The sequence below is a fragment of the Maylandia zebra genome, linkage group LG3, assembly GCF_041146795.1.
Source record: "Maylandia zebra isolate NMK-2024a linkage group LG3, Mzebra_GT3a, whole genome shotgun sequence".
NCBI lineage: Eukaryota > Metazoa > Chordata > Actinopteri > Cichliformes > Cichlidae > Maylandia > Maylandia zebra.
This window is the reverse complement of record NC_135169.1, coordinates 51,298,244-51,320,014: the sequence shown is the minus strand read 5'-3', so window position 1 is coordinate 51,320,014 and position 21,771 is coordinate 51,298,244. Positions and strand designations below refer to the sequence as shown.

Sequence of the window (21,771 nt, the reverse complement as noted above, 5' to 3'; positions counted from 1 at the left end):
AGCAGCCACAGGCCCTGGTGTGGTGTAAGTGGCCTCAGCCAGAGCCACAGGCCCTGGTGTGGTGTAAGTGGCCTCAGCCAGTGCCACAGGCCCTGGTGTGGTGTAAGTGGCCTGAGCAAGAGCTACAGACCCTGGTGTGGTGTAATTGGCCTCAATAGCAACTAAGGCCCTGGTGTGGTGTAGGTGGCCTCAGCCAGCAGCCACAGGCCCTGGTGTGGTGTAAGTGGCCTCAGCCAGCAGCCACAGGCCCTGGTGTGGTGTAAGTGGCCTGAGCCAGCAGCCACAGGCCCTGATGTGGTGTAAGTGGCCCCAGCCGGTCACTCAGGCCCTGGTGTGGTGTAGGTGGCATCAGCTAGCAGCACAAGACATTGGAAAACAGCCAAAAGCAATGTCGTTAATGTGCCATCATTAATGGGCAGCTGCTTTTGGTCTTTTAATACACCCCTTCTCTGGATCAAAAGCGGTTCAATGACATGAAAATGAAAGGCTTACAGCACCAGGTATTCCCAGGTAGTCTCCCATCCAAGTACAAACCAAGCCCAGCCCTGCTTAGCTTCCGAGATCAGACGAGGTCGGGCGTGCTCAGGGTGGTATGGCCGTAAGCTGCTGGCCCCAGCACAATGTCTCAATTTATGGATTCAACTGATTAGGTGGCAAGTACCTGAAGTTACGAAGACAATCCTTTAACCATACCTGCATGTTTGCATAATACCCTAACCCAAAGGCTCAGTTTAGCATTTATCTAACAGCACAGGCCATGGATTGTTGAAGATGGCCTCAGGAACCAGCACAGGGCCTGGTGTGTTGTACATGGCCACAGCTAGCAGCACAGGGCCTGGTTTGGTGAAGATGGCCTCGGCCAGAAGCGCAGGGCCTGGTGTGATGTGAGTGGCCTGAGCAAGAGCCACAGGCCCTGGTGTGGTGTAAGTGGCCTCAGCCAGAAGCCACAGGCCCTGGTGTGGTGTAAGTGGCCTCAGCCAGCAGCCACAGGCCCTGGTGTGGTGTAAGTGGCCTCAGCCAGCAGCCACAGGCCCTGGTGTGGTGTAAGTGGCCTCAGCCAGCAGCCACAGGCCCTGGTGTGGTGTAAGTGGCCTCAGCCAGAGCCACAGGCCCTGGTGTGGTGTAAGTGGCCTCAGCCAGTGCCACAGGCCCTGGTGTGGTGTAAGTGGCCTGAGCAAGAGCCAAAGACCCTGGTGTGGTGTAATTGGCCTCAATAGCAACTAATGCCCTGGTGTGGTGTAGGTGGCCTCAGCCAGCAGCCACAGGCCCTGGTGTGGTGTAAGTGGCCTCAATAGCAACTAATGCCCTGGTGTGGTGTAAGTGGCCTCAGCCAGCAGCCACAGGCCCTGGTGTGGTGTAAGTGGCTTGAGCAAGAGCCACAGACCCTGGTGTGGTGTAATTGGCCTCAATAGCAACTAAGGCCCTGGTGTGGTGTAGGTGGCCTCAGCCAGCAGCCACAGGCCCTGGTGTGGTGTAAGTGGCCTCAGCCAGCAGCCACAGGCCCTGGTGTGGTGTAAGTGGCCTCAGCCAGCAGCCACAGGCCCTGATGTGGTGTAAGTGGCCCCAGCCGGTCACTCAGGCCCTGGTGTGGTGTAGGTGGCATCAGCTAGCAGCACAAGACATTGGAAAACAGCCAAAAGCAATGTCGTTAATGTGCCCTCATTAATGGGCAGCTGCTTTTGGTCTTTTAATACACCCCTTCTCTGGATCAAAAGCGGTTCAGTGACATGAAAATGAAATGCTTACAGCACCAGGTATTCCCAGGCGGTCTCCCATCCAAGTACTAACCAAGCCCAGCCCTGCTTAGCTTCCGAGATCAGACGAGGTCGGGCGTGCTCAGGGTGGTATGGCCGTAAGCTGCTGGCCCCAGCACAATGTCTCAATTTATGGATTCAACTGATTAGGTGGCAAGTACCTGAAGTTACGAAGACAATCCTTTAACCATACCTGCATTTTTGCATAATACCCTAACCCAAAGGCTCAGTTTAGCATTTATCTAACAGCACAGGCCCTGGATTGTTGAAGATGGCCTCAGGAACCAGCACAGGGCCTGGTGTGTTGTACATGGCCACAGCAAGCAGCACAGGGCCAGGTTTGGTGAAGATGGCCTCGGCCAGAAGCACAGGGTCTGGTGTGATATGAGTGGCCTGAGCAAGAGCCACAGGCCCTGGTGTGGTGTAAGTGGCCTCAGCCAGAAGCCACAGGCCCTGGTGTGGTGTAGGTGGCCTCAGCCAGCAGCCACAGGCCCTTGTGTGGTGTAAGTGGCCTCAGCCAGCAGCCACAGGCCCTGGTGTGGTGTAAGTGGCCTCAGCCAGCAGCCACAGGCCCTGGTGTGGTGTAATTGGCCTCAATAGCAACTAAGGCCCTGGTGTGGTGTAAGTGGCCTGAGCAAGAGTCACAGACCCTGGTGTGGTGTAATTGGCCTCAATAGCAACTAAGGCCCTGGTGTTGTGTATGTGGCCTCAGCCAGCAGCCACAGGCCCTGGTGTGGTGTAAGTGGCCTCAGCCAGAGCCACAGGCCCTGATGTGGTGTAAGTCGCCCCAGCCGGTCACTCAGGCCCTGGTGTGGTGTAGGTGGCATCAGCTAGCAGCACAAGACATTGGAAAACAGCCAAAAGCAATGTCGTTAATGTGCCCTCATTAATGGGCAGCTGCTTTTGGTCTTTTAATACACCCCTTCTCTGGATCAAAAGTGGTTCAATGACATGAAAATGAAAGGCTTACAGCACCAGGTATTCCCAGGCAGTCTCCCATCCAAGTACTAACCAAGCCCAGCCCTGCTTAGCTTCCGAGCTCAGACGAGGTCGGGCGTGCTCAGGGTGGTATGGCCGTAAGCTGCTGGCCCCAGCACAATGTCTCAATTTATGGATTCAACTGATTAGGTGGCAAGTACCTGAAGTTACGAAGACAATCCTATAACCATACCTGCATGTTTGCATAATACCCTAACCCAAAGGCTCAGTTTAGCATTTATCCAACAGCACAGGCCCTGGATTGTTGAAGATGGCCTCAGGAACCAGCACAGGGCCTGGTGTGTTGTACATGGCCACAGCTAGCAGCACAGGGCCTGGTTTGGTGAAGATGGCCTCGGCCAGAAGCGCAGGGCCTGGTGTGATGTGAGTGGCCTGAGCAAGAGCCACAGGCCCTGGTGTGGTGTAAGTGGCCTCAGCCAGAAGCCACAGGCACTGGTGTGGTGTAAGTGGCCTCAGCCAGCAGCCACAGGCCCTGGTGTGGTGTAAGTGGCCTCAGCCAGCAGCCACAGGCCCTGGTGTGGTGTAAGTGGCCTCAGCCAGAGCCACAGGCCCTGGTGTAGTGTAAGTGGCCTCAGCCAGTGCCACAGGCCCTGGTGTGGTGTAAGTGGCCTGAGCAAGAGCCACAGACCCTGGTGTGGTGTAATTGGCCTCAATAGCAACTAATGCCCTGGTGTGGTGTAGGTGGCCTCAGCCAGCAGCCACAGGCCCTGGTGTGGTGTAAGGGGCCTCAATAGCAACTAATGCCCTGGTGTAGTGTAAGTGGCCTCAGCCAGTGCCACAGGCCCTGGTGTGGTGTAAGGGGCCTCAATAGCAACTAATGCCCTGGTGTGGTGTAAGTGGCCTCAGCCAGCAGCCACAGGCACTGGTGTGGTGTAAGTGGCCTCAGCCAGCAGCCACAGGCCCTGGTGTGGTGTAAGTGGCCTCAGCCAGCAGCCACAGGCCCTGGTGTGGTGTAAGTGGCCTGAGCCAGCAGCCACAGGCCCTGGTGTGGTGTAAGTGGCCTCAGCCAGAAGCCACAGGCACTGGTGTGGTGTAAGTGCCCTCAGCCAGCAGCCACAGGCCCTGGTGTGGTGTAAGTGACCTCAGCCAGCAGCCACAGGCCCTGGTGTGGTGTAAGTGGCCTCAGCCAGCAGCCACAGGCCCTGGTGTGGTGTAAGTGGCCTCAGCCAGTGCCACAGGCCCTGGTGTGGTGTAAGTGGCCTGAGCAAGAGTCACAGACCCTGGTGTGGTGTAATTGGCCTCAATAGCAACTAATGCCCTGGTGTGGTGTAGGTGGCCTCAGCCAGCAGCCACAGGCCCTGGTGTGGTGTAAGTGGCCTCAGCCAGTGCCACAGGCCCTGGTGTGGTGTAAGGGGCCTCAATAGCAACTAATGCCCTGGTGTGGTGTAAGTGGCCTCAGCCAGCAGCCACAGGCACTGGTGTGGTGTAAGTGCCCTCAGCCAGCAGCCACAGGCCCTGGTGTGGTGTAAGTGGCCTCAGCCAGCAGCCACAGGCCCTGGTGTGGTGTAAGTGGCCTCAGCCAGCAGCCACAGGCCCTGGTGTGGTGTAAGTGGCCCAAGCAAGAGCCACAGGCCCTGGTGTGGTGTAAGTGGCCTCAGCCAGAAGCCACAGGCACTGGTGTGGTGTAAGTGCCCTCAGCCAGCAGCCACAGGCCCTGGTGTGGTGTAAGTGACCTCAGCCAGCAGCCACAGGCCCTGGTGTGGTGTAAGTGGCCTCAGCCAGCAGCCACAGGCCCTGGTGTGGTGTAAGTGGCCTCAGCCAGTGCCACAGGCACTGGTGTGGTGTAAGTGGCCTGAGCAAGAGTCACAGACCCTGGTGTGGTGTAATTGGCCTCAATAGCAACTAATGCCCTGGTGTGGTGTAGGTGGCCTCAGCCAGCAGCCACAGGCCCTGGTGTGGTGTAAGTGGCCTCAGCCAGTGCCACAGGCCCTGGTGTGGTGTAAGTGCCCTCAGCCAGCAGCCACAGGCCCTGGTGTGGTGTAAGTGGCCTCAGCCAGCAGCCACAGGCCCTGGTGTGGTGTAAGTGGCCTCAGCCAGCAGCCACAGGCCCTGGTGTGGTGTAAGTGGCCTCAGCCAGTGCAACAGGCCCTGGTGTGGTGTAAGTGGCCTGAGCAAGAGTCACAGACCCTGGTGTGGTGTAATTGGCCTCAATAGCAACTAAGGCCCTGGTGTGGTGTAGGTGGCCTCAGCCAGCAGCCACAGGCCCTTGTGTGGTGTAAGTGGCCTCAGCCAGCAGCCACAGGCCCTGGTGTGGTGTAAGTGGCCTCAGCCAGCAGCCACAGGCCCTGGTGTGGTGTAATTGGCCTCAATAGCAACTAAGGCCCTGGTGTGGTGTAAGTGGCCTGAGCAAGAGCCACAGACCCTGGTGGGGTGTAATTGGCCTCAATAGCAACTAAGGATCTGGTGTGGTGTAAGTGGCCTCAGCCAGCAGCCACAGGCCCTGGTGTGGTGTAAGTGGCCTCAGCCAGCAGCCACAGGCCCTGATGTGGTGTAAGTGGCCCCAGCCGGTCACTCAGGCCCTGGTGTGGTGTAGGTGGCATCAGCTAGCAGCACAAGACATTGGAAAACAGCCAAAAGCAATGTCGTTAATGTGCCCTCATTAATGGGCAGCTGCTTGAGGTCTTTTAATACACCCCTTCTCTGGATCAAAAGCGGTTCAATGACATGAAAATGAAAGGCTTACAGCACAAGTTACGAAGACAATCCTATAACCATACCTGCATGTTTGCATAATACCCTAACCCAAAGGCTCAGTTTAGCATTTATCCAACAGCACAGGCCCTGGATTGTTGAAGATGGCCTCAGGAACCAGCACAGGGCCTGGTGTGTTGTACATGGCCACAGCTAGCAGCACAGGGCCTGGTTGGGTGAAGATGGCCTCAGCCAGAAGCGCAGGGCCTGGTGTGATGTGAGTGGCCTGAGCAAGAGCCACAGGCCCTGGTGTGGTGTAAGTGGCCTCAGCCAGCAGCCACAGGCCCTGGTGTGGTGTAAGTGGCCTCAGCCAGCAGCCACAGGCCCTGGTGTGGTGTAAGTGGCCTCAGCCAGCAGCCACAGGCCCTGGTGTGGTGTAAGTGGCCTCAGCCAGAGCCTCAGGCCCTGGTGTAGTGTAAGTGGCCTCAGCCAGTGCCACAGGCCCTGGTGTGGTGTAAGTGGCCTGAGCAAGAGCCACAGACCCTGGTGTGGTGTAATTGGCCTCAATAGCAACTAATGCCCTGGTGTGGTGTAGGTGGCCTCAGCCAGCAGCCACAGGCCCTGGTGTGGTGTAAGTGGCCTCAGCCAGTGCCACAGGCCCTGGTGTGGTGTAAGGGGCCTCAATAGCAACTAATGCCCTGGTGTGGTGTAAGTGGCCTCAGCCAGCAGCCACAGGCACTGGTGTGGTGTAAGTGGCCTCAGCCAGCAGCACAAGGCCCTGGTGTGGTGTAAGTGGCCTCAGCCAGTGCCACAGGCACTGGTGTGGTGTAAGTGGCCTGAGCAAGAGTCACAGACCCTGGTGTGGTGTAATTGGCCTCAATAGCAACTAATGCCCTGGTGTGGTGTAGGTGGCCTCAGCCAGCAGCCACAGGCCCTGGTGTGGTGTAAGTGGCCTCAGCCAGTGCCACAGGCCCTGGTGTGGTGTAAGTGGCCTGAGCAAGAGCCACAGACCCTGGTGTGGTGTAATTGGCCTCAATAGCAACTAATGCCCTGGTGTGGTGTAAGTGGCCTCAGCCAGCAGCCACAGGCCCTGATGTGGTGTAAGTGGCCCCAGCCGGTCACTCAGGCCCTGGTGTTGTGTAGGTGGCATCAGCTAGCAGCACAAGACATTGGAAAACAGCCAAAAGCAATGTCGTTAATGTGCCCTCATTAATGGGCAGCTGCTTTTGGTCTTTTAATACACCCCTTCTCTGGATCAAAAGCGGTTCAATGACATGAAAATGAAAGGCTTACAGCACCAGGTATTCCCAGGCAGTCTCCCATCCAAGTACTAACCAAGCCCAGCCCTGCTTAGCTTCCGAGATCAGACGAGGTCGGGCGTGCTCAGGGTGGTATGGCCGTAAGCTGCTGACCCCAGCACAATGTCTCAATTTATGGATTCAACTGATTAGGTGGCAAGTACCTGAAGTTACGAAGACAATCCTTTAACCATACCTGCATGTTTGCATAATACCCTAACCCAAAGGCTCAGTTTAGCATTTATCTAACAGCACAGGCCCTGGATTGTTGAAGATGGCCTCAGGAACCAGCACAGGGCCTGGTGTGTTGTACATGGCCACAGCTAGCAGCACAGGGCCTGGTTTGGTGAAGATGGCCTCGGCCAGAAGCGCAGGGCCTGGTGTGATGTGAGTGGCCTGAGCAAGAGCCACAGGCCCTGGTGTGGTGTAATTGGCCTCAGCCAGCAGCCACAGGCCCTGGTGTGGTGTAAGTGGCCTCAGCCAGCAGCCACAGGCCCTGGTGTGGTGTAAGTGGCCTCAGCCAGTGCCACAGGCCCTGGTGTGGTGTAAGTGGCCTGAGCAAGAGTCACAGACCCTGGTGTGGTGTAATTGGCCTCAATAGCAACTAAGGCCCTGGTGTGGTGTAAGTGGCCTCAGCCAGAAGCCACAGGCACTGGTGTGGTGTAAGTGGCCTCAGCCAGCAGCCACAGGCCCTGGTGTGGTGTAAGTGGCCTCAGCCAGCAGCCACAGGCCCTGGTGTGGTGTAAGTGGCCTCAGCCAGAGCCACAGGCCCTGGTGTGGTGTAAGTGGCCTCAGCCAGTGCCACAGGCCCTGGTGTGGTGTAAGTGGCCTGAGCAAGAGCCACAGACCCTGGTGTGGTGTAATTGGCCTCAATAGCAACTAATGCCCTGGTGTGGTGTAGGTGGCCTCAGCCAGCAGCCACAGGCCCTGGTGTGGTGTAAGTGGCCTCAATAGCAACTAATGCCCTGGTGTGGTGTAAGTGGCCTCAGCCAGCAGCCACAGGCCCTGGTGTGGTGTAAGTGGCCTGAGCAAGAGCCACAGACCCTGGTGTGGTGTAATTGGCCTCAATAGCAACTAAGGCCCTGGTGTGGTGTAGGTGGCCTCAGCCAGCAGCCACAGGCCCTGGTGTGGTGTAAGTGGCCTCAGCCAGCAGCCACAGGCCCTGGTGTGGTGTAAGTGGCCTCAGCCAGCAGCCACAGGCCCTGATGTGGTGTAAGTGGCCCCAGCCGGTCACTCAGGCCCTGGTGTGGTGTAGGTGGCATCAGCTAGCAGCACAAGACATTGGAAAACAGCCAAAAGCAATGTCGTTAATGTGCCCTCATTAATGGGCAGCTGCTTTTGGTCTTTTAATACACCCCTTCTCTGGATCAAAAGCGGTTCAATGACATGAAAATGAAAGGCTTACAGCACCAGGTATTCCCAGGCAGTCTCCCATCCAAGTACTAACCAAGCCCAGCCCTGCTTAGCTTCCGAGATCAGACGAGGTCGGGCGTGCTCAGGGTGGTATGGCCGTAAGCTGCTGGCCCCAGCACAATGTCTCAATTTATGGATTCAACTGATTAGGTGGCAAGTACCTGAAGTTACGAAGACAATCCTTTAACCATACCTGCATGTTTGCATAATACCCTAACCCAAAGGCTCAGTTTAGCATTTATCTAACAGCACAGGCCCTGGATTGTTGAAGATGGCCTCAGGAACCAGCACAGGGCCTGGTGTGTTGTACATGGCCACAGCAAGCAGCACAGGGCCAGGTTTGGTGAAGATGGCCTCGGCCAGAAGCACAGGGTCTGGTGTGATATGAGTGGCCTGAGCAAGAGCCACAGGCCCTGGTGTGGTGTAAGTGGCCTCAGCCAGCAGCCACAGGCCCTGGTGTGGTGTGGGTGGCCTCAGCCAGCAGCCACAGGCCCTTGTGTGGTGTAAGTGGCCTCAGCCAGCAGCCACAGGCCCTGGTGTGGTGTAAGTGGCCTCAGCCAGTGCCACAGGCCCTGGTGTGGTGTAAGTGGCCTCAGCCAGCAGCCACAGGCCCTGGTGTGGTGTAATTGGCCTCAATAGCAACTAAGGCCCTGGTGTTGTGTATGTGGCCTCAGCCAGCAGCCACAGGCCCTGGTGTGGTGTAAGTGGCCTCAATAGCAACTAATGCCCTGGTGTGGTGTAAGTGGCCTCAGCCAGCAGCCACAGGCACTGGTGTGGTGTAAGTGCCCTCAGCCAGCAGCCACAGGCCCTGGTGTGGTGTAAGTGGCCTCAGCCAGAGCCACAGGCCCTGGTGTGGTGTAAGTGGCCTCAGCCAGAAGCCACAGGCACTGGTGTGGTGTAAGTGCCCTCAGCCAGCAGCCACAGGCCCTGGTGTGGTGTAAGTGGCCTCAGCCAGCAGCCACAGGCCCTGGTGTGGTGTAAGTGGCCTCAGCCAGTGCCACAGGCCCTGGTGTGGTGTAAGTGGCCTGAGCAAGAGCCACAGACCCTGGTGTGGTGTAATTGGCCTCAATAGCAACTAATGCCCTGGTGTGGTGTAAGTGGCCTCAGCCAGCAGCCACAGGCCCTGGTGTGGTGTAAGTGGCCTCAGCCAGCAGCCACAGGCCCTGATGTGGTGTAAGTGGCCCCAGCCGGTCACTCAGGCCCTGGTGTGGTGTAAGTGGCCTCAGAAGCAAATAAGGCCGTGGTGTGGTGTAAGTGGCCTCAGCCAGAGCCACAGGCCCTGGTGTGGTGTAAGTGGCCTCAATAGCAACTAAGGCCCTGGTGTGGTGTAAGTGGCCTCATCCAGCAGCCACAGGCCTTGGTGTGGTGTAAGTCGCCTCATCCAGCAGCCACAGGCCCTGGTGTGGTGTAAGTGGCCTCAATAGCAAGTAAGGCCCTGGTGTGGTGTAGGTGGCCTCAGCCAGCAGCCACAGGCCCTGGTGTGGTGTAAGTGGCCTCAGCCAGCAACCACAGGCCCTGATGTGGTGTAAGTGGCCCCAGCCGGTCACTCAGGCCCTGGTGTGGTGTAAGTGGCATCAGCTAGCAGCACAAGACATTGGAAAACAGCCAAAAGCAATGTCGTTAATGTGCCCTCATTAATGGGCAGCTGCTTTTGGTCTTTTAATACACCCCTTCTCTGGATCAAAAGCGGTTCAATGACATGAAAATGAAAGGCTTACAGCACCAGGTATTCCAAGGAAGTCTCCCATCCAAGTACTAACCAAGCCCAGCCCTGCTTAGCTTCCGAGATCAGACGAGGTCGGGCGTGCTCAGGGTGGTATGGCCGTAAGCTGCTGGCCCCAGCACAATGTCTCAATTTATGGATTCAACTGATTAGGTGGCAAGTACCTGAAGTTACGAAGACAATCCTATAACCATACCTGCATGTTTGCATAATACCCTAACCCAAAGGCTCAGTTTAGCATTTATCCAACAGCACAGGCCCTGGATTGTTGAAGATGGCCTCAGGAACCAGAACAGGGCCTGGTGTGTTGTACATGGCCACAGCTAGCAGCACAGGGCCTGGTTTGGTGAAGATGGCCTCGGCCAGAAGCACAGGGCCTGGTGTGATATGAGTGGCCTGAGCAAGAGCCACAGGCCCTGGTGTGGAGTAAGTGGCCTGAGCAAGAGCCACAGGCCCTGGTGTGGTGTAAGTGGCCTGAGCAAGAGCAACAGGCCCTGGTGTGGTGTAATTGGCCTCAATAGCAACTAAGGCCCTGGTGTGGTGTATGTGGCCTCAGCCAGCAGCCACAGGCCCTGGTGTGGTGTAAGTGGCCTCAGAAGCAAATAAGGCCGTGGTGTTGTGTATGTGGCCTCAGCCAGCAGCCACAGGCCCTTGGTGTGGTGTAAGTGGCCTCAGCCAGCAGCCACAGGCCCTGGTGTGGTGTGGGTGGCCTCAGCCAGCAGCCACAGGCCCTTGGTGTGGTGTAAGTCGCCTCATCCAGCAGCCACAGGCCCTGATGTGGTGTAAGTGGCCTCAGCCAGAGCCACAGGCCCTGGTGTGGTGTAAGTGGCCTCAGCCAGAGCCACAGGGTCTGGTGTGATATGAGTGGCCTGAGCAAGAGCCACAGGCCCTGGTGTGGTGTAAGTGGCCTCAGCCAGCAGCCACAGGCCCTGGTGTGGTGTGGGTGGCCTCAGCCAGCAGCCACAGGCCCTTGGTGTGGTGTAAGTCGCCTCATCCAGCAGCCACAGGCCCTGATGTGGTGTAAGTGGCCTGAGCAAGAGCCACAGGCCCTGGTGTGGTGTAAGTGGCCTCAGCCAGAAGCCACAGGCACTGGTGTGGTGTAAGTGCCCTCAGCCAGCAGCCACAGGCCCTGGTGTGGTGTAAGTGACCTCAGCCAGCAGCCACAGGCCCTGGTGTGGTGTAAGTGACCTCACCCAGCAGCCACAGGCCCTGGTGTGGTGTAAGTGGCCTCAGCCAGTGCCACAGGCCCTGGTGTGGTGTAAGTGGCCTGAGCAAGAGTCACAGACCCTGGTGTGGTGTAATTGGCCTCAATAGCAACTAATGCCCTGGTGTGGTGTAGGTGGCCTCAGCCAGCAGCCACAGGCCCTGGTGTGGTGTAAGTGGCCTCAGCCAGTGCCACAGGCCCTGGTGTGGTGTAAGTGGCCTGAGCAAGAGCCACAGACCCTGGTGTGGTGTAATTGGCCTCAATAGCAACTAATGCCCTGGTGTGGTGTAAGTGGCCTCAGCCAGCAGCCACAGGCCCTGGTGTGGTGTAAGTGGCCTCAGCCAGCAGCCACAGGCCCTGATGTGGTGTAAGTGGCCCCAGCCGGTCACTCAGGCCCTGGTGTGGTGTCGGTGGCATCAGCTAGCAGCACAAGACATTGGAAAACAGCCAAAAGCAATGTCGTTAATGTGCCCTCATTAATGGGCAGCTGCTTTTGGTCTTTTAATACACCCCTTCTCTGGATCAAAAGCGGTTCAATGACATGAAAATGAAAGGCTTACAGCACCAGGTATTCCCAGGTAGTTTCCCATCCAAGTACTAACCAAGCCCAGCCCTGCTTAGCTTCCGAGATCAGACGAGGTCGGGCGTGCTCAGGGTGGTATGGCCGTAAGCTGCTGGCCCCAGCACAATGTCTCAATTTATGGATTCAACTGATTAGGTGGCAAGTACCTGAAGTTACGAAGACAATCCTTTAACCATACCTGCATGTTTGCATAATACCCTAACCCAAAGGCTCAGTTTAGCATTTATCTAACAGCACAGGCCATGGATTGTTGAAGATGGCCTCAGGAACCAGCACAGGGCCTGGTGTGTTGTACATGGCCACAGCTAGCAGCACAGGGCCTGGTTTGGTGAAGATGGCCTCGGCCAGAAGCGCAGGGCCTGGTGTGATGTGAGTGGCCTGAGCAAGAGCCACAGGCCCTGGTGTGGTGTAAGTGGCCTCAGCCAGAAGCCACAGGCACTGGTGTGGTGTAAGTGGCCTCAGCCAGCAGCCACAGGCCCTGGTGTGGTGTAAGTGGCCTCAGCCAGCAGCCACAGGCCCTGGTGTGGTGTAAGTGGCCTCAGCCAGCAGCCACAGGCCCTGGTGTGGTGTAAGTGGCCTCAGCCAGAAGCCACAGGCACTGGTGTGGTGTAAGTGGCCTCAGCCAGCAGCCACAGGCCCTGGTGTGGTGTAAGTGGCCTCAGCCAGCAGCCACAGGCCCTGGTGTGGTGTAAGTGGCCTCAGCCAGAGCCACAGGCCCTGGTGTGGTGTAAGTGGCCTCAGCCAGCAGCCACAGGCCCTGGTGTGGTGTAAGTGGCCTCAGCCAGAGCCACAGGCCCTGGTGTGGTGTAAGTGGCCTCAGCCAGAGCCACAGGCCCTGGTGTGGTGTAAGTGGCCTGAGCAAGAGCCAAAGACCCTGGTGTGGTGTAATTGGCCTCAATAGCAACTTATGCCCTGGTGTGGTGTAAGTGGCCTCAGCCAGCAGCCACAGGCCCTGGTGTGGTGTAAGTGGCCTCAATAGCAACTAATGCCCTGGTGTGGTGTAAGTGGCCTCAGCCAGCAGCCACAGGCCCTGGTGTGGTGTAAGTGGCCTGAGCAAGAGCCACAGGCCCTGGTGTGGTGTAAGTGGCCTCAGCCAGAAGCCACAGGCACTGGTGTGGTGTAAGGGGCCTCAATAGCAACTAATGCCCTGGTGTGGTGTAAGTGACCTCAGCCAGCAGCCACAGGCCCTGGTGTGGTGTAAGTGGCCTCAGCCAGCAGCCACAGGCCCTGGTGTGGTGTAAGTGGCCTCAGCCAGTGCCACAGACCCTGGTGTGGTGTAATTGGCCTCAATAGCAACTAATGCCCTGGTGTGGTGTAAGTGGCCTCAGCCAGCAGCCACAGGCCCTGGTGTGGTGTAAGTGGCCTCAGCCAGTGCCACAGGCCCTGGTGTGGTGTAAGTGGCCTCAATAGCAACTAATGCCCTGGTGTGGTGTAAGTGGCCTCAGCCAGCAGCCACAGGCACTGGTGTGGTGTAAGTGGCCTCAGCCAGCAGCCACAGGCCCTGGTGTGGTGTAAGTGGCCTCAGCCAGAGCCACAGGCCCTGGTGTGGTGTAAGTGGCCTCAGCCAGTGCCACAGGCCCTGGTGTGGTGTAAGTGGCCTGAGCAAGAGCCACAGACCCTGGTGTGGTGTAAGTGGCCTCAATAGCAACTAATTCCCTGGTGTGGTGTAGGTGGCCTCAGCCAGCAGCCACAGGCCCTGGTGTGGTGTAAGTGGCCTCAATAGCAACTAATTCCCTGGTGTGGTGTAAGTGGCCTGAGCAAGAGCCACAGGCACTGGTGTGGTGTAAGTGGCCTCAGCCAGCAGCCACAGGCCCTGGTGTGGTGTACGTGGCCTCAGCCAGCAGCCACAGGCCCTGATGTGGTGTAAGTGGCCCCAGCCGGTCACTCAGGCCCTGGTGTGGTGTAGGTGGCATCAGCTAGCAGCACAAGACATTGGAAAACAGCCAAAAGCAATGTCGTTAATGTGCCCTCATTAATGGGCAGCTGCTTTTGGTCTTTTAATACACCCCTTCTCTGGATCAAAAGCGGTTCAAAGACATGAAAATGAAAGGCTTACAGCACCAGGTATTCCAAGGAAGTCTCCCATCCAAGTACTAACCAAGCACAGCCCTGCTTAGCTTCCGAGATCAGACGTGGTCGGGCATGCTCAGGGTGGTATGGCCGTAAGCTGCTGGCCACAGCACAATGTCTCAATTTATGGATTCAAGTGATTAGGTGGCAAGTACCTGGAGTTACGAAGACAATCCTATAACCATACCTGCATGTTTGCATAATACCCTAACCCAAAGGCTCAGTTTAGCATTTATCCAACAGCACAGGCCCTGGATTGTTGAAGATGGCCTCAGGAACCAGAACAGGGCCTGGTGTGTTGTACATGGTCACAGCTAGCAGCACAGGGCCTGGTTTGGTGAAGATGGCCTCGGCCAGAAGCACAGGGCCTGGTGTGATATGAGTGGCCTGAGCAAGAGCCACAGGCCCTGGTGTGGAGTAAGTGGCCTGAGCAAGAGCCACAGGCCCTGGTGTGGTGTAAGTGGCCTGAGCAAGAGCCACAGGCCCTGGTGTGGTGTAATTGGCCTCAATAGCAACTAAGGCCCTGGTGTGGTGTAAGTGGCCTCAGAAGCAAATAAGGCCGTGGTGTGGTGTAAGTGGCCTCAGCCAGAGCCACAGGCCCTGGTGTGGTGTAAGTGGCCTCAATAGCAACTAAGGCCCTGGTGTGGTGTAAGTGGCCTCATCCAGCAGCCACAGGCCTTGGTGTGGTGTAAGTCGCCTCATCCAGCAGCCACAGGCCCTGGTGTGGTGTAAGTGGCCTGAGCAAGAGCCACAGACCCTGGTGTGGTGTAATTGGCCTCAATAGCAACTAATGCCCTGGTGTGGTGTAGGTGGCCTCAGCCAGCAGCCACAGGCCCTGGTGTGGTGTAAGTGGCCTCAGCCAGCAACCATAGGGCCTGATGTGGTGTAAGTGGCCCCAGCCGGTCACTCAGGCCCTGGTGTGGTGTAAGTGGCCTGAGCAAGAGCAACAGGCCCTGGTGTGGTGTAATTGGCCTCAATAGCAACTAAGGCCCTGGTGTGGTGTAAGTGGCCTCAGAAGCAAATAAGGCCGTGGTGTGGTGTATGTGGCCTCAGCCAGCAGCCACAGGCCCTTGGTGTGGTGTAAGTGGCCTCAGCCAGCAGCCACAGGCCCTGGTGTGGTGTGGGTGGCCTCAGCCAGCAGCCACAGGCCCTTGGTGTGGTGTAAGTCGCCTCATCCAGCAGCCACCGGCCCTGATGTGGTGTAAGTGGCCTCAGCCAGAGCCACAGGCCCTGGTGTTGTGTAAGTGGCCTCAGCCAGAGCCACAGGGTCTGGTGTGATATGAGTGGCCTGAGCAAGAGCCACTGGCCCTGGTGTGGTGTAAGTGGCCTCAGCCAGCAGCCACAGGCCCTGGTGTGGTGTGGGTGGCCTCAGCCAGCAGCCACAGGCCCTTGGTGTGGTGTAAGTCGCCTCATCCAGCAGCCACAGGCCCTGATGTGGTGTAAGTGGCCTCAGCCAGCAGCCACAGGCCCTGGTGTGGTGTAAGTGGCCTCAATAGCAACTAATGCCCTGGTGTGGTGTAAGTGGCCTCAGCCAGCAGCCACAGGCCCTGGTGTGGTGTAAGTGGCCTCAGCCAGCAGCCACAGGCCCTGGTGTGGTGTAAGTGGCCTGAGCAAGAGCCACAGGCCCTGGTGTGGTGTAAGTGGCCTCAGCCAGCAGCCACAGGCCCTGGTGTGGTGTAAGTGGCCTCAGCCAGTGCCACAGACCCTGGTGTGGTGTAATTGGCCTCAATAGCAACTAATGCCCTGGTGTGGTGTAAGTGGCCTCAGCCAGCAGCCACAGGCCCTGGTGTGGTGTAAGTGGCCTCAGCCAGCAGCCACAGGCCCTGATGTGGTGTAAGTGGCCCCAGCCGGTCACTCAGGCCCTGGTGTGGTGTAGGTGGCATCAGCTAGCAGCACAAGACATTGGAAAACAGCCAAAAGCAATGTCGTTAATGTGCCCTCATTAATGGGCAGCTGCTTTTGGTCTTTTAATACACCCCTTCTCTGGATAAAAAGCGGTTCAATGACATGAAAATGAAAGGCTTACAGCACCAGGTATTCCCAGGTAGTCTCCCATCCAAGTACTAACCAAGCCCAGCCCTGCTTAGCTTCCGAGATCAGACGAGGTCGGGCGTGCTCAGGGTGGTATGGCCGTAAGCTGCTGGCCCCAGCACAATGTCTCAATTTATGGATTCAACTGATTAGGTGGCAAGTACCTGAAGTTACGAAGACAATCCTTTAACCATACCTGCATGTTTGCATAATACCCTAACCCAAAGGCTCAGTTTAGCATTTATCTAACAGCACAGGCCCTGGATTGTTGAAGATGGCCTCAGGAACCAGCACAGGGCCTGGTGTGTTGTACATGGCCACAGCTAGCAGCACAGGGCCTGGTGTGATGTGAGTGGCCTGAGCCAGAAGCCACAGGCACTGGTGTGGTGTAAGTGACCTCAGCCAGCAGCCACAGGCCCTGGTGTGGTGTAAGTGGCCTCAGCCAGCAGCCACAGGCCCTGGTGTGGTGTAAGTGGCCTCAGCCAGCAGCCACAGGCCCTGGTGTGGTGTAAGTGGCCTCAGCCAGCAGCCACAGGCCCTGGTGTGGTGTAAGTGGCCTCAGCCAGCAGCCACAGGCCCTGGTGTGGTGTAAGTGGCCTCAGCCAGAGCCACAGGCCCTGGTGTAGTGTAAGTGGCCTCAGCCAGTGCCACAGGCCCTGGTGTGGTGTAAGTGGCCTGAGCAAGAGCCACAGACCCTGGTGTGGTGTAATTGGCCTCAATAGCAACTAATGCCCTGGTGTGGTGTAGGTGGCCTCAGCCAGCAGCCACAGGCCCTGGTGTGGTGTAAGTGGCCTCAGCCAGTGCCACAGGCCCTGGTGTGGTGTAAGGGGCCTCAATAGCAACTAATGCCCTGGTGTGGTGTAAGTGGCCTCAGCCAGCAGCCACAGGCACTGGTGTGGTGTAAGTGCCCTCAGCCAGCAGCCACAGGCCCTGGTGTGGTGTAAGTGGCCTCAGCCAGCAGCCACAGGCCCTGGTGTGGTGTAAGTGGCCTCAGCCAGCAGCACAGGCCCTGGTGTGGTGTAAGTGGCCTGAGCAAGAGCCACAGGCCCTGGTGTGGTGTAAGTGGCCTCAGCCAGAAGCCACAGGCACTGGTGTGGTGTAAGTGCCCTCAGCCAGCAGCCACAGGCCCTGGTGTGGTGTAAGTGACCTCAGCCAGCAGCCACAGGCCCTGGTGTGGTGTAAGTGGCCTCAGCCAGCAGCCACAGGCCCTGGTGTGGTGTAAGTGGCCTCAGCCAGTGCCACAGGCCCTGGTGTGGTGTAAGTGGCCTGAGCAAGAGTCACAGACCCTGGTGTGGTGTAATTGGCCTCAATAGCAACTAATGCCCTGGTGTGGTGTAGGTGGCCTCAGCCAGCAGCCACAGGCCCTGGTGCGGTGTAAGTGGCCTCAGCCAGTGCCACAGGCCCTGGTGTGGTGTAAGTGGCCTGAGCAAGAGCCACAGACCCTGGTGTGGTGTAATTGGCCTCAATAGCAACTAATGCCCTGGTGTGGTGTAAGTGGCCTCAGCCAGCAGCCACAGGCCCTGGTGTGGTGTAAGTGGCCTCAGCCAGCAGCCACAGGCCCTGATGTGGTGTAAGTGGCCCCAGCCGGTCACTCAGGCCCTGGTGTGGTGTAGGTGGCATCAGCTAGCAGCACAAGACATTGTAAAACAGCCAAAAGCAATGTCGTTAATGTGCCATCATTAATGGGCAGCTGCTTTTGGTCTTTTAATACACCCCTTCTCTGGATCAAAAGCGGTTCAATGACATGAAAATGAAAGGCTTACAGCACCAGGTATTCCCAGGTAGTCTCCCATCCAAGTACAAACCAAGCCCAGCCCTGCTTAGCTTCCGAGATCAGACGAGGTCGGGCGTGCTCAGGGTGGTATGGCCGTAAGCTGCTGGCCCCAGCACAATGTCTCAATTTATGGATTCAACTGATTAGGTGGCAAGTACCTGAAGTTACGAAGACAATCCTTTAACCATACCTGCATGTTTGCATAATACCCTAACCCAAAGGCTCAGTTTAGCATTTATCTAACAGCACAGGCCATGGATTGTTGAAGATGGCCTCAGGAACCAGCACAGGGCCTGGTGTGTTGTACATGGCCACAGCTAGCAGCACAGGGCCTGGTTTGGTGAAGATGGCCTCGGCCAGAAGCGCAGGGCCTGGTGTGATGTGAGTGGCCTGAGCAAGAGCCACAGGCCCTGGTGTGGTGTAAGTGGCCTCAGCCAGAAGCCACAGGCACTGGTGTGGTGTAAGTGGCCTCAGCCAGCAGCCACAGGCCCTGGTGTGGTGTAAGTGGCCTCAGCCAGCAGCCACAGGCCCTGGTGTGGTGTAAGTGGCCTCAGCCAGCAGCCACAGGCCCTGGTGTGGTGTAAGTGGCCTCAGCCAGAGCCACAGGCCCTGGTGTGGTGTAAGTGGCCTCAGCCAGTGCCACAGGCCCTGGTGTGGTGTAAGTGGCCTGAGCAAGAGCTACAGACCCTGGTGTGGTGTAATTGGCCTCAATAGCAACTAAGGCCCTGGTGTGGTGTAGGTGGCCTCAGCCAGCAGCCACAGGCCCTGGTGTGGTGTAAGTGGCCTCAGCCAGCAGCCACAGGCCCTGGTGTGGTGTAAGTGGCTTGAGCAAGAGCCACAGACCCTGGTGTGGTGTAATTGGCCTCAATAGCAACTAAGGCCCTGGTGTGGTGTAGGTGGCCTCAGCCAGCAGCCACAGGCCCTGGTGTGGTGTAAGTGGCCTCAGCCAGCAGCCACAGGCCCTGGTGTGGTGTAAGTGGCCTCAGCCAGCAGCCACAGGCCCTGATGTGGTGTAAGTGGCCCCAGCCGGTCACTCAGGCCCTGGTGTGGTGTAGGTGGCATCAGCTAGCAGCACAAGACATTGGAAAACAGCCAAAAGGAATGTCGTTAATGTGCCCTCATTAATGGGCAGCTGCTTTTGGTCTTTTAATACACCCCTTCTCTGGATCAAAAGCGGTTCAGTGACATGAAAATGAAATGCTTACAGCACCAGGTATTCCCAGGCGGTCTCCCATCCAAGTACTAACCAAGCCCAGCCCTGCTTAGCTTCCGAGATCAGACGAGGTCGGGCGTGCTCAGGGTGGTATGGCCGTAAGCTGCTGGCCCCAGCACAATGTCTCAATTTATGGATTCAACTGATTAGGTGGCAAGTACCTGAAGTTACGAAGACAATCCTTTAACCATACCTGCATTTTTGCATAATACCCTAACCCAAAGGCTCAGTTTAGCATTTATCTAACAGCACAGGCCCTGGATTGTTGAAGATGGCCTCAGGAACCAGCACAGGGCCTGGTGTGTTGTACATGGCCACAGCAAGCAGCACAGGGCCAGGTTTGGTGAAGATGGCCTCGGCCAGAAGCACAGGGTCTGGTGTGATATGAGTGGCCTGAGCAAGAGCCACAGGCCCTGGTGTGGTGTAAGTGGCCTCAGCCAGAAGCCACAGGCCCTGGTGTGGTGTAGGTGGCCTCAGCCAGCAGCCACAGGCCCTTGTGTGGTGTAAGTGGCCTCAGCCAGCAGCCACAGGCCCTGGTGTGGTGTAAGTGGCCTCAGCCAGCAGCCACAGGCCCTGGTGTGGTGTAATTGGCCTCAATAGCAACTAAGGCCCTGGTGTGGTGTAAGTGGCCTGAGCAAGAGTCACAGACCCTGGTGTGGTGTAATTGGCCTCAATAGCAACTAAGGCCCTGGTGTTGTGTATGTGGCCTCAGCCAGCAGCCACAGGCCCTGGTGTGGTGTAAGTGGCCTCAGCCAGAGCCACAGGCCCTGATGTGGTGTAAGTGGCCCCAGCCGGTCACTCAGGCCCTGGTGTGGTGTAGGTGGCATCAGCTAGCAGCACAAGACATTGGAAAACAGCCAAAAGCAATGTCGTTAATGTGCCCTCATTAATGGGCAGCTGCTTTTGGTCTTTTAATACACCCCTTCTCTGGATCAAAAGTGGTTCAATGACATGAAAATGAAAGGCTTACAGCACCAGGTATTCCCAGGCAGTCTCCCATCCAAGTACTAACCAAGCCCAGCCCTGCTTAGCTTCCGAGATCAGACGAGGTCGGGCGTGCTCAGGGTGGTATGGCCGTAAGCTGCTGGCCCCAGCACAATGTCTCAATTTATGGATTCAACTGATTAGGTGGCAAGTACCTGAAGTTACGAAGACAATCCTTTAACCATACCTGCATGTTTGCATAATACCCTAACCCAAAGGCTCAGTTTAGCATTTATCTAACAGCACAGGCCCTGGATTGTTGAAGATGGCCTCAGGAACCAGCACAGGGCCTGGTGTGTTGTACATGGCCACAGCTAGCAGCACAGGGCCTGGTGTGATGTGAGTGGCCTGAGCCAGAAGCCACAGGCACTGGTGTGGTGTAAGTGGCCTCAGCCAGCAGCCACAGGCCCTGGTGTGGTGTAAGTGGCCTCAGCCAGCAGCCACAGGCCCTGGTGTGGTGTAAGTGGCCTCAGCCAGCAGCCACAGGCCCTGGTGTGGTGTAAGTGGCCTCAGCCAGCAACCACAGGCCCTGGTGTGGTGTAAGTGGCCTCAGCCAGCAGCCACAGGCCCTGGTGTGGTGTAAGTGGCCTCAGCCAGAGCCACAGGCCCTGGTGTAGTGTAAGTGGCCTCAGCCAGTGCCACAGGCCCTGGTGTGGTGTAAGTGGCCTGAGCAAGAGCCACAGACCCTGGTGTGGTGTAATTGGCCTCAATAGCAACTAATGCCCTGGTGTGGTGTAGGTGGCCTCAGCCAGCAGCCACAGGCCCTGGTGTGGTGTAAGTGGCCTCAGCCAGTGCCACAGGCCCTGGTGTGGTGTAAGGGGCCTCAATAGCAACTAATGCCCTGGTGTGGTGTAAGTGGCCTCAGCCAGCAGCCACAGGCACTGGTGTGGTGTAAGTGCCCTCAGCCAGCAGCCACAGGCCCTGGTGTGGTGTAAGTGGCCTCAGCCAGCAGCCACAGGCCCTGGTGTGGTGTAAGTGGCCTCAGCCAGCAGCACAGGCCCTGGTGTGGTGTAAGTGGCCTGAGCAAGAGCCACAGGCCCTGGTGTGGTGTAAGTGGCCTCAGCCAGAAGCCACAGGCACTGGTGTGGTGTAAGTGCCCTCAGCCAGCAGCCACAGGCCCTGGTGTGGTGTAAGTGACCTCAGCCAGCAGCCACAGGCCCTGGTGTGGTGTAAGTGGCCTCAGCCAGCAGCCACAGGCCCTGGTGTGGTGTAAGTGGCCTCAGCCAGTGCCACAGGCCCTGGTGTGGTGTAAGTGGCCTGAGCAAGAGTCACAGACCCTGGTGTGGTGTAATTGGCCTCAATAGCAACTAATGCCCTGGTGTGGTGTAGGTGGCCTCAGCCAGCAGCCACAGGCCCTGGTGCGGTGTAAGTGGCCTCAGCCAGTGCCACAGGCCCTGGTGTGGTGTAATTGGCCTCAATAGCAACTAAGGCCCTGGTGTGGTGTAGGTGGCCTCAGCCAGCAGCCACAGGCCCTGGTGTGGTGTAAGTGGCCTCAGCCAGCAGCCACAGGCCCTGGTGTGGTGTAAGTGGCCTCAGCCAGCAGCCACAGGCCCTGATGTGGTGTAAGTGGCCCCAGCCGGTCACTCAGGCCCTGGTGTGGTGTAGGTGGCATCAGCTAGCAGCACAAGACATTGGAAAACAGCCAAAAGCAATGTCGTTAATGTGCCCTCATTAATGGGCAGCTGCTTTTGGTCTTTTAATACACCCCTTCTCTGGATCAAAAGCGGTTCAGTGACATGAAAATGAAATGCTTACAGCACCAGGTATTCCCAGGCGGTCTCCCATCCAAGTACTAACCAAGCCCAGCCCTGCTTAGCTTCCGAGATCAGACGAGGTCGGGCGTGCTCAGGGTGGTATGGCCGTAAGCTGCTGGCCCCAGCACAATGTCTCAATTTATGGATTCAACTGATTAGGTGGCAAGTACCTGAAGTTACGAAGACAATCCTTTAACCATACCTGCATTTTTGCATAATACCCTAACCCAAAGGCTCAGTTTAGCATTTATCTAACAGCACAGGCCCTGGATTGTTGAAGATGGCCTCAGGAACCAGCACAGGGCCTGGTGTGTTGTACATGGCCACAGCAAGCAGCACA

General features: G+C 57.3%; 12 non-coding genes and 1 pseudogene across 12 annotated transcripts; all 13 read right to left on the bottom strand.

The window, feature by feature from the left end:
* Positions 1–485: 485 nt before the first annotated feature.
* Positions 486–604, bottom strand: LOC143417925 (5S ribosomal RNA). The gene has a single exon (XR_013098073.1). It is a non-coding gene; the product is annotated as a 5S ribosomal RNA (ribosomal RNA).
* A 1,135-nt stretch (positions 605–1,739) lies between these two features.
* On the bottom strand, positions 1,740–1,858 carry LOC143417620 (5S ribosomal RNA). Its single transcript, XR_013097766.1, has one exon. It is a non-coding gene; the product is annotated as a 5S ribosomal RNA (ribosomal RNA).
* An 859-nt stretch (positions 1,859–2,717) lies between these two features.
* Positions 2,718–2,836, bottom strand: LOC143417900 (5S ribosomal RNA). Its single transcript, XR_013098048.1, has one exon. It is a non-coding gene; the product is annotated as a 5S ribosomal RNA (ribosomal RNA).
* Positions 2,837–6,670: 3,834 nt separating this feature from the next.
* Positions 6,671–6,789, bottom strand: LOC143417642 (5S ribosomal RNA). The gene has a single exon (XR_013097788.1). It is a non-coding gene; the product is annotated as a 5S ribosomal RNA (ribosomal RNA).
* A 1,291-nt stretch (positions 6,790–8,080) lies between these two features.
* LOC143417640 (5S ribosomal RNA) lies at positions 8,081–8,199 on the bottom strand. Its single transcript, XR_013097786.1, has one exon. It is a non-coding gene; the product is annotated as a 5S ribosomal RNA (ribosomal RNA).
* Positions 8,200–9,806: 1,607 nt separating this feature from the next.
* Positions 9,807–9,925, bottom strand: LOC143417959 (5S ribosomal RNA). Its single transcript, XR_013098107.1, has one exon. It is a non-coding gene; the product is annotated as a 5S ribosomal RNA (ribosomal RNA).
* A 1,650-nt stretch (positions 9,926–11,575) lies between these two features.
* Positions 11,576–11,694, bottom strand: LOC143417897 (5S ribosomal RNA). The gene has a single exon (XR_013098045.1). It is a non-coding gene; the product is annotated as a 5S ribosomal RNA (ribosomal RNA).
* Positions 11,695–13,654: 1,960 nt separating this feature from the next.
* Positions 13,655–13,773, bottom strand: LOC143417543 (5S ribosomal RNA; annotated as a pseudogene).
* A 1,921-nt stretch (positions 13,774–15,694) lies between these two features.
* LOC143417990 (5S ribosomal RNA) lies at positions 15,695–15,813 on the bottom strand. Its single transcript, XR_013098138.1, has one exon. It is a non-coding gene; the product is annotated as a 5S ribosomal RNA (ribosomal RNA).
* A 1,649-nt stretch (positions 15,814–17,462) lies between these two features.
* LOC143417923 (5S ribosomal RNA) lies at positions 17,463–17,581 on the bottom strand. Its single transcript, XR_013098071.1, has one exon. It is a non-coding gene; the product is annotated as a 5S ribosomal RNA (ribosomal RNA).
* Positions 17,582–18,678: 1,097 nt separating this feature from the next.
* On the bottom strand, positions 18,679–18,797 carry LOC143417606 (5S ribosomal RNA). Its single transcript, XR_013097752.1, has one exon. It is a non-coding gene; the product is annotated as a 5S ribosomal RNA (ribosomal RNA).
* An 859-nt stretch (positions 18,798–19,656) lies between these two features.
* On the bottom strand, positions 19,657–19,775 carry LOC143417639 (5S ribosomal RNA). Its single transcript, XR_013097785.1, has one exon. It is a non-coding gene; the product is annotated as a 5S ribosomal RNA (ribosomal RNA).
* Positions 19,776–21,425: 1,650 nt separating this feature from the next.
* On the bottom strand, positions 21,426–21,544 carry LOC143417514 (5S ribosomal RNA). The gene has a single exon (XR_013097736.1). It is a non-coding gene; the product is annotated as a 5S ribosomal RNA (ribosomal RNA).
* Positions 21,545–21,771: the final 227 nt, after the last annotated feature.